At 41.8% G+C, this 11,213-nt stretch overlaps 1 long non-coding RNA gene across 1 annotated transcript; it reads left to right on the top strand.

The window, feature by feature from the left end:
• The first annotated feature begins 1,186 nt into the window (after positions 1–1,186).
• On the top strand, positions 1,187–10,062 carry LOC147269192 (uncharacterized). Its single transcript, XR_015111353.1, has 4 exons — positions 1,187–1,348; positions 1,431–1,511; positions 5,669–5,805; positions 9,892–10,062. It is a non-coding gene; the product is annotated as an uncharacterized LOC147269192 (long non-coding RNA).
• Positions 10,063–11,213: the final 1,151 nt, after the last annotated feature.

The following is an 11,213-nucleotide window of genomic DNA, read 5'->3' on the forward strand; positions in this document are numbered from 1 at the left end:
TTCACATGCTGATGGTGCAGGCCATCATGAAAGGTGCCAACCACCTCATCAGAAGCAATTTTGGGTTTACCGTCTTTCTCAAGGACTCCCCGAATCTCGAAGGAGGCGGGGATCATGCCAGTAACCTTATTACTAGACAGCCGAGCAATGTCACCCCCCCAAGAATGATTAAACTTTTTGTCAGACCTGTAATATCCTCATCCAGCATAATCATGGCTCTTGTATTTAGCCTAAAAAAATGCCAAACAACCTGTTTCACACAATTTGTTTACATCAAATCACAAGCAAGGACAGACAAGAGTGTTCGGAGAGTGAAGGAGGAAGTTAAGTATCATCAGGGGGGAGCCTGTCTTCGGCTCCACTAGGGGCCCACGTTGGCAAACATCAATGTTGATTCCGCCAGTTGATCCTGCTGTTAATAATAGTTTTGATGTCTTAGTTCAGAAATTTGCATATTTTTGAGCTAAGAGTCAAGAGTTAGTTCAGGTGTGCAACTCCGAGTGTGAAACTGTGTGCAGACGCTGTATTGAAGCTTCAGAAGGTATCTTTAGTCCCAATAGAAGAGGCAAATATGTGGCAAAGGGATTCTCAATGAAAGTACAGAATGCACAAAATGAGTGGAGCCTCCACAGACTTGCACATCTACATTAAAATAATACGATGTCATTTCACATCAAAGGTGTTAAATAATGAACGCACCAGGTTCATTTAACCTGAATCTTGACATGGGCTAATGAAAGCCCATCCACACGAACGAAAGAGATTCTCATCACAGATTCTACAAATTTTTTTTTAAGCTCAACCTCAAGGCTACACTCTTCTCAGGCGTAAGGTGTTTCTATTTCCTTTACTGCTGTAATTACACTGTAATGGCTGCAAATGGCTATTTCCTTTTTTTCCCTGAAAGTTTAAAGATAGAGAGTGTTTTAATATATCTGTGGGCTAAATCATTATTTTTCACAACAACTAAGTTAAAATAAAGAGATTATTTTAGATTTTTTTTATTTGTTAGTTTCTTTTTGAAGGACTTGTCAGGGCTCTGAGAGTAGAGGGGTCATCTAGTAACCGAAGTGTCGCTGGTTCTTTCCTCTCCTCCTCTGTGTGACCGGTGTATGGTTCACTCCTCCTCTCAGTGGGGCGCTGTCTTTTGTCCGCGCACCTATGGGCGGGGAGCCCACCTCTATATAGGGGTCCGGTTCCACCTGGCGCACTCTCTCTTTCTCTTCCTGTCTGCTCGATAGTGGCTGGGCCTGGCGCGGCAGAGCTGGTGTGCCTCGGAGTGCGCTGGCGTTGGAAGCGTACTTGGCGTGTAAGCCATAACGGCACATGCTATTTTACTCAGGAACAGGTAAGGTGCAGTAATGCACACTGCTGCCTCTTCATCTCGCTCATGTACAGAGTGTTTTGGTGATGTGCTTGTTTCGCTGCAGTGTGGCAGACTGCTGGTGCTGGGGGGACTGGGTTGCCCCACTGGGAGCACTTTTGGGGCTGTTATATGACAGTCCCACGTGGTAAGTTGGCGTTGTCTGCTCCTCATTTTCATTTTTGTCATCCGCTCCTGCTGACTGTCTTTCCTCGTAATACCAGGCCGGTGAGGCACCCCCCCCCCGCCCCCATATATATATACATATATCCTCATAAAAAATATCCTTCATAATCCAATTTTCCTCCTTGCTAAAACCACACCTCGTCTAATTCTGTCTGAAACTGCTAAAACATGTTTCGTATCAGTGGTGTGTAAAATTACCTTCAGGTCCTTACATGCAATCCTTTGTCACAAAAAAAGAGGAGCAAGACTCCATTTCTTACAAATTCAGATGACAAGCTGTCATTTGTTTGAGAGCAATTTCATGCATGTTCTATGCCCAAAGTGTTTGTATCTTACCATTTGCTGGGTAGAAGAATAGAAACAGCTGTATGTTCTCACTGACATTTGTGAAAACATTGAGAGCACCCACAACATCCAACAACAGGAAGAAACTGTAAATCACAATATCATTTTTGCAGCAAATTGCAGCAGAGGAAACGTACAGCACCACTGCAGACAGTTTCACACACACAAAACTTCCTCAGTCATGCATGAAGAGGAGATACATGAAATAAATCCTTCAGGATAATGTTCTAAGAAATGAGAGATAAGCAAGGCTTAGAAATAGCTCTATATAGTGGTTCGCACTGTTGCCTCACAGCAAGAAGGTTCCGGGTTCAAGTCCCGGCTCCAGCACAGGATCTTTCTGTGTGAGTCTGCATGTTCTCCCTGTTCCTGTGTGGGTTCTCTCTGGTACTCCAGCTTCCTCCCACAGTCCAAAGACATCAAGAGGGGACGAGGCTGATTGATACTACACTATATGAATGTGAGTGTGAATGGTTGTTTGTCTCTCTATGTTGGCCCTGCGATGGACCGGCAACCTGTCCAGGGTGAACCCCGCCTCTCGCCCGTAGCTGCAGGGATAGACTCCAGCCCCCCCCCCCCCCCAACCTTTAACAGGAGTAAGTGGAAGAAAATGGATGGAAAATATCTCTTCCCATCATCATTTTTTTTTTTTTACAAAACATCTAATTTTTTGCAGCCCATTAAAGCCCCCTCTTCCAGATGACACTTAGCGAGTCTGCCATTGTTCCAATTTGTAAGCAATTATAGCATCTCACCCGTCTAGAACAGCCAACTTCACCTCCACTTAGGGTGAGGCTATCGTGAACCGCAATACACGTGGCTGACCAACCCATGACACAGACCTTACACATTCTTCACACCCATCAGTCATCCTCACCCTCCTGCACCTTCCTCCCACAGCTCAGTCTTACTTCACCTAAAAGTTGTCATTCGTAAGGAAGTGTTGTTTCATTTAATATTTGTGTTCCTGAATCGACATCAGAAAACACAAGTCATGTTCGTGTTTGCAGAGATTTGAGTATTTTACCCAACTAGAGGTGCTTAACTTGTTCTTTTATATACATGAATCAAATATTATGCCACTTGGTTGAGGGATGAGGTGTCAAATTACTGGATTCCTTCAGTAAAGCGCTGCTGTTAAAAAGGACACACAAAAAAACTACAGAGGAAACTGTTACTCATACTGATAGAACAGCAAATCTCCTGCATCCCTTTTAACGACGTCTTTACGCTTATTTAACAGTTTTTTTTATAATATTGTAAATATACTTAGAGGTTTTGTATACTTTTTTTCCAGTGCAGGTTTTCACCCACATTCTCACATGTACTTTCATATTTACCCCATATGCCTTATTTTTGCATCTATTGAATAAAAGAGACAAAAAGCGTAGTTTCAAATGTAAGCAGATTCAAGATTTAAGTTTGAAGAAAAAAAAAAACTCCAAAAAACCCAACATGAAATAAACTCAGACTTCAGTTCCTGATGACTGCTCCCAGGTGCTGGTTTAGCTGCTCTGAAGACAAGTTTCACCAAGTTGAGGTTAAAGACAGATGCAGTACAACACCTTGATTTTTCACAGCTTCGATGACACACATGTCCTCAGCCAACAAGACCGGCCAAATGGATTCAAAAGAACATGGCGGAACGGCGCGCGCTTTCATTTCCAGAGGCTCTGCTTCTTCTACCTTCTGTTGCCACCTACTTAAGCATGCATGGTCAAACAGTGGCAGAGTCTGCTCATTTGTCTCATTAGCGGTGAAGACAGAAAGAAACACGATTCTCCTGAAAATCCTGCCCTTGCCTCCTAACTCAGGGCAGATAGAATGAAACACCAGCATGTTCAAATCCTCTTTCTGATTGATTTTTGTAACAAACATCGATCGAGATGATGGGGGATTGTACTGATATGTTTTTAGTGCTTCTGTTATTAGTTGTTATTGTCAGTGAATACACATGAAATGAACTGCTTCCTTATTATTTTCATCTCGAAACATTGCAAGCTGGCAGTGACGCTCGTGCCTTTCTCTGTTCTACTAAGTGACAGCAGTCATCTCGGAGCTGCTCCCGTGCACCATTTAAAGTCTGATAAAATTGCTGTAGTGATCGCGCCTATATTTGCTACGTGCTACATGATCTCTACGTGATCTCTCGTTGAGAACATTAGAGCAACAGAACAGCTTTCTAATGTGCAGCTCGCTCACATCTGCCGGCTGCCTCTCGGTTGACTCATTGTCCTGCTCTGTCTCACCAACGCTCTTTGAACAGAGGACAGAGGTGTGTCTTTCACCTGTGGGGCAATTCTGTCAATGGTCTTCTGTTGTAGAGTTCCTTACATTAGTCAAGAAACAGCTGCTAGAATTGACAGCAATAAATTATTGGAGGTGCATTGATAGCTTTCAGTTCAGCTTATAACCCATCTGCAAGGACTTCCAGGGAGCAGCTGTTAAAAGGGAAATAACGCCTTGTGGTAAAATGAGGTTTCCTGCACCAGTTTTGTCTTAACCCCTGTCTTTGGTGTATTTGAGCGAAGGCTGGACTGCAGGTCTACTGTATCACAAACCCCCCAAGAGTCAAGGACAAAAAAAGAGAATAATATAAGAACATTGGGTGAAAGAAAGCGATAATCTTCTGTCAGTAATCAATGAGGTGTGGGTAGTATGTGAAAACAAAACCTTTACTAAAGTGGCTCCAACTAAATAGACAAAGACCCAATTTACTCAGCTGTAGGCAGTTTTCTGACTTCTTCTTTAACTCTGCTATTGGCTCCAGAGCTCAGTGTTCAAACCACCCACACACACAACAAGCAGAGATAGAGGGATGTCACACTAGACTGAAATATCTGACTTTTTATGACACTTAGTGAAATATCTCTAAATATCTACATCTGTTTGATGGATTGGCACAAAAGTTTATACTGACATTCTATGTTCCAAGACGATGTATTAAAATGTATGTATTACAAGGTGGAAATGTAAAAAAAAAAAAAAAAAATCAGATTTTGGAAGTGCCACTTGAGGATTATAACTACTACCGTCACTCCAGAGCCAGACGAGTGACTGAGAACCACTAGAACTTCTGCCCGATGAACCAATGTACACTGTCAAAGTCTGTATCACTCCACAACGCCCTCGCCTCCAGCTTTGTAGACTCAGACATTGTTAGTGTCTTCTCAGCAGCTGAAGTCATGAAGACACGCGAGATGTCAAGTCAGGTACAAATAGTTCAAATAGGGTAATTCTACACACAGGTATGTATGTGCATCTAACATTTCCTCAGCGTAATTTAAAAAAATGGGAATGGGAAAGAAGTATTAGCAATATGCAGTATCTAGGATTGTACACTATAAGACTAAACAATTTGATGTTTACCTATGTCGATGATTTTTTTGTTTATCTTCCTCCAGGGTCCTTGCTCTAACCCTTCCATACTCAGGTTCTCCCCCCTCTTTTATTTTTCCACTCTGCGACATCCAGCCTGATCTTTGCAGAGCTGTCTTTTTGAGAATTTGAGTTGTAGAAGACTTGTACAAATGTACATATTGGCAGACTTCCTCATTCCGGCTTTCTGTACACTGATCCATGTTCATTCATTTTGTGTTCAACTTATTTCCAATACTAGTGGGGAGGAAGGAGCTGCCAAGGTATGTGATGCTATAAGCAGGCAGCTGTTGCAGCTTGTTTACCACACTTAATAAATGAGTGGGGAAGGACTCCAACATGTTACACACATGGAAGCATGTGATGTGTGGAGCACAAGATGCTTGTCATTCCCAGCCTTTTGAAGAATGCCATGGAGGAAGATAAGCTCCTGCTGAGTGAGCCTGAGCAACCTGAGGGACTCCATTCCCAGTGACACAGGCAAGAATGGCATCCCACGTGAGACAGGTGATGTTGCATCAGTATCATCCCAGGTGAACGCCCTTTCTAATGACTGATGATTGCCGTACACAAACATACTGAAACAGGAAAATGTCCCCTTGAGGGTTAAAACTCTCAACTGCAGAAGAGTCAAAAACTCTTTACGTGTAAATGAAGTGTTGACTGTAAAAAAACAACAGCTATGCCCTCCCATTGTCTCCAATACAGAGACGTGACGTTGACACTGACAGCTAAGAGCTATGAGCCAGGGCTGTTCTAAATGATAGCATTGAGAGGGAATTGCAGCCTGGAATGCAGGCTTCTGATGTCAGACGCCTGTCCAGATGTCTGGAGGCGGACTCCAATCATGAAAGATAATTAAATACAGGAGGCAATGCTGTAAAGCCAACCATCTACACACTATGGTTCAAAGAGCTTCTTAAACAGTGCAGTACAACTGCATGGAAAAAACATTCTCCTGTTAAAATCAAATCCAAATAATAATAATGATGATAATAATAATAAACTATTAGTAGTAGTAGTAGTAGTAGTAGTATTCACAAATAAAAATGGGAAATTGCTGCATTTTGACAACTTGGGAACAATTATCCAGAAAGCTCAGATATGATCCAAAAAGGGAAACAAAACAAAGCTCATGCACTTTGACATTTTTAATAATGTAGATGGAGAGGGGAGACAAATCCATTTCACAAAGATTACTTGAAGGAGCCAAAATGATCCAAAAGTGCTTTAAAAAGAAACAACAAAAAAGCACTTCTAAATCCACTGCCTTCCTCAGAATATATAATCATTAATTATAATTTAATATTATAATGCAACATAATGAATATTAAATCTTAAATCTGAATATTTTTTCTCTATTTAATAGATAAAAGCCTGTGTTGTGAACGTAGACACAAAACTTATCCGGGATCTCCTCGCCCATGGGCCCCCATCTATGATAGTCATCACTGAAACAGCAGTAGCAGGAAGAAATCCCACATGGTTTGGTGACCACTGACTTATAACATGTAGGAAACTTTGAGAAACAAAGGGCAGGACAGCTTATTGATTATTGACTATCATGATCTTCTTGCTGCTTCAGCCAACACTCTGTGAATAATAATAATAATAATAATTATAATAATAATAATATACTGCCATGGGGGTGTAAATGACCAGTCCTCCACTTGTGATCGGATCACTCAAAAAGCAAGTTGAGCCTCTTAACTGTAAGTGTTTGGCAGCGTGCCGGTATGTTAGCTAGATTCATTAGAATCAAGCAAAACAAATGCAAGTTAGAGAAATACTAACTTGAATGAAACTGTTGATAAAAAATTCAAAAACAAAACGCACATCTAAAATCAGAAATTAGACTAAATGACAGAGGGGATTCCACTTTCCATCGAAGCCCGGCTGCAGTTGCTGTTTTTGTCCGTCCTCTGTGCAGCTTACTGTTCCCCCCCTGTTGTGGTCAGCCTCCCAGCTTTGTTACCTTGCGTATTTCTATCATTCGGATGTGTGGTCACACCATGTCTGTTTCTGCCTTTTTGGGATCTGTAAATAAAGGTGGATTGTATGGTTGCAGGCACAAGCGGTGCTCTCTGATGCACTTTTCACAAACACTTACGGCGCTGTGTGAGATTTTTTTGAAAAGAAAATCATGTTGTGCATATATACACACATTAAACATACTACCTAAGGTGCCATTTATAAATCAATAGATGGTTGGAGCACACAGTAGCTGCGACATCCTTGGAGCTGTGTCGAGGTGATGAGAAGCAATCACACTCAGTCTGCTCGACCTACTTTGACCTCGGTTGACACATTTCCAATTCAGGTTATAAGCTACATCTATCACTGACTCTAAAATATCACTGTGTAGTACTTTATCCCTCAGTTTTAATTAGGTTGAATTGGATTCATATTGATTCCATCTCGATTTTGACTCCATACTCTTCTTTGTATACATAGGGAGATAATGTAACATCAAGGCTGTAATATGTTGCCGTGACAGTGGAACACACACTCATATGCTGCTTCAGTGACTAAAGTAAGACAGCAAAGTGGGTTGACACAATGATAATGATTACTTCCACTGCCAAGACACACAGACGTGCACACAGATACACTTACATACATGAAGAAAAAAACCAAGACCTGTGACCAGTTTCACTTTCTACAGACGAAACATGTCACAGTCCCATTCAAACAGTTTACTTTGAGTTTAATGATGGACTCTTGATTGTTTTGGTTCATATCGGTTTATTGTCTCTGTGTGGAGTTCCGTCCTTTGTTTTCCTTGGCTTCCCTGTTGTAGCCTCTTCCTGTTTTATTTTATGAAACCATTCCCTCTTGTATCTGGTTGCTTTTCTTCCTATTTTGGTCTGTTTCCAGCACATATGCGTCTTGTCAGTTAATCAGTCCTTGTCAACTCCAGCCTGCTCCTTGTGCTAGTGCTCTAATCAGCTCCTTCTCTGCCCTCATGTTCCCCCACTTCTTTTCTTGCTGTGATTAGTTTGGTTCTTTGTGTCAGCCCTTTTGTCAACTTTTATCCTTCATGTTTCACATGCAGCTTGTTTTTTTCACTAGTTTCTTTAGCTGAGTTTTTACTAATAATATGATCAAGTCAATCAATTCCTTCCTGCCCTCATCAAACTTAACACTGTATTTCTTTTGGAATTAACCAATATGGAGCTCCGGAGCAAGGCTGCTGCCTCTTGCACCGGTTAATAAAGCTGCTCTGCCACAAATGGATGGAGTTTCACCTATTAGTCATAGAGTTGTCAAGTAGGAGGAGGAGTAGATTAAGGAAGTATTCTCCATGCTGTTAGTTCCCATGTTGTTTGTGATGCATTCAAATTAACATAAACCGCAGCGGTGGTTTGTCTGGAATAAATAAAAGAAGAAGTGGGTGCATAAGAGGCAGACAAACAAGACACAAACACATTTACAGCTATAGAATTCAGTGACAGTATTCGCTCAGAGAGTGGAATGGTTCTAAATCGAAAAGTCAAACCAATGTTTGTTGGTGTTCGCAGAAAATACTGGTTCATTTTTTTTTATTTCAACTGCAAGACAGCCATAAAGGGAATAGGTTGGTCACTGCATCTGAGGAGCCTGAAGGTGAACAGAGTGCTCAGGAGTTCTGCAGTACCAAGGGGTGCCATTTCTTTCACTGCTTTAAGGATAAATAAAAGAATCTTAACAATCAATTGGGTAGCTAGTGAAGAGAGGCCAGTGGAGGACAAGTACACACTCTCCTCCAAGTGATGGGTCTTGTTGCAGCATTTTGGACAAGCTGCAGGCAAGACAAGCCTGAGCGTCTGACTCCCACATAATATGAATTACAGTAATCAAGATAAAAGGTGATTCAAGCAATCTCCAAATCTCTAAACTGGAGGAATGATTTCTATTTTGCAGTAGACCTAAAAAATAATGTTCTTGTCCAAGCAAAACAGTTGCTATTTGTAAGGAAGACAGGGGGTTGCAGGGTGTTCCCTGGGCTACTGCCGGGGGGGGGGGGGGGGGGGTCTGAAAGGCCAAATATGAGAAACTTGCATTTACTCTCATTTAGCATTAGGAAGCTTTCAACAACCCAGCATGGATCACCCACCCAAATTCAATGGGGAATAAAGATGTGTGCGGTCAGTAGATGGATATGTGGAGGTTTTTTTGTTGTTGTTGTTATTGTTTTAATAGAGCCCACAGGGAGCATAAACAGGGTGTCTAAAATATCAAAATAGAGCCAAGAAATAGGGCAGAAGCAACACTACGGGCAAGGGTTATTGCAATTATTGCTGCATATTTAAAAGTAACTTCAAATAATATTTGACCTCAATGCAAGCCTACAAATAACATCTTTGATAAGCTTTGTCAAACAAACATGGACTTTTCCTGTTATTTGTAGTCACAATGGAGTGGTATGGTGTAGATAACAAGAGATGCATATGCACACGCAGACTTCAGAGCCAAGACTAGGAAATGAAAACTCTAAAGCATCTAGCAGAAAGAAGGGAACAAAACAAAACATGTATATCGTGTTTGAAATACTGACTTTCCAACATAGTTTTCATGTAAACACCAAATTGTCTAGTTTCATTTATATCTCATTCTTTTTTTTGGTGAAATCTTCGCAGGATGCTCGGTGGGAGGGTTCAGAAGCATCGTCCCCTATTGGGAGCTAATATCCAAGTCAGCAGTTCTCAAATTGTGATGATTGAGTGCCCCAAAAATGTAATCCCTCCTCGACTGTCTCCCACGGTGAGTCAATGACATAACTGACAAAGCTATTACTTCAAACAAATGTCTCTGGCAAACTCACACCAGGACACCCAAGTGGAAATAATAATACCATCTCTCTCTGAACTTAGTACACCTACTTCAGTTACCTACTTCTTTAATAATCTCCTGTTTTATATATATATTTATATATATATATATATATATATATATATAAATTTTTTTAATTTTATATTGGGGGTTATTGATTTTTAGATGCTTCATACATCAGACAGTCTTAGCAAGCTAAGTCACAGAAATGGTTTCAGCTTGAGTTGCTATAATATCTCAAATGAATGAATCCATCTCCTGCATCCATACATCTGTTTTCTATATCGTTTATCTGTTATGGGCCATGGGGGGCTAGAGCCTATCCCAGCTGACATTGGGCAAGAGGTACGGGGTTCACCCTGGACAGGTTGCCAATCCATCACAAGGCCATCAGGAGCAGCTAGAGGCTCAGTATCTCGCCCAAGAATACTTGGACATGGTCACCGGGGGGTGAAGTGAAGATCAAACTAGTGTTGTCAAAAATATCGATTAAATATCAATTTTGAAAAGTAAAAACGGTTCTAAATGACTTTTCAATCGTATCGATACTCTACCTGCCTCCTTGGTTTACACATGCGGCGGCAACACACACACATACATACAAACACAGCACTGCCCTAGGGGGCGAGCCATCGTGCAGCAGCCCCTCCCCTCCTGCCACACTCACACAAATAGCGCTGGCTGTATTATTTTTTTTTTTTGTGTCATTGCTCTACGTGTGTAAGCTGCCATGAGATGGCATCCGCAGGACCTTCGCAACCAGTTTCAATAAATAAACAAAAGAGCAGAAGTGCTGGGGATCAGAGGGTGTGTTCCAACTATCAGGGATCACACTCCTCAGCCTCCCTGGAAAGGTCAATGCCAGGGTACTGGAGAGGAGGGTCAGGGCGATAGTCCTACCTCTGATCGAGGAGGAGCTCTTCACCCTAACCAGGGTGCTGGAGAGTGCATGGCAGTTTGCCCAACCAGTCCACATGTGTTTTGTGGATTTGGAGAAGTCTTATGACCTTGTTCCCAGGAGCACCCTGTGGGGGGTACTCCAGGGCCGTTACAATGGGCCGTCCAGTCTTACAACCGGAGGATTGAGAGTCTGCCTCATGTTGCTGGCAGTAAGTCGGACTTGTTCCCA

This window comes from Aulostomus chinensis, chromosome 2 (assembly GCF_037954235.1).
Source record: "Aulostomus chinensis isolate RoL2024-O1b breed Wild chromosome 2, RoL_Achi_v1.0, whole genome shotgun sequence".
NCBI lineage: Eukaryota > Metazoa > Chordata > Actinopteri > Syngnathiformes > Aulostomidae > Aulostomus > Aulostomus chinensis.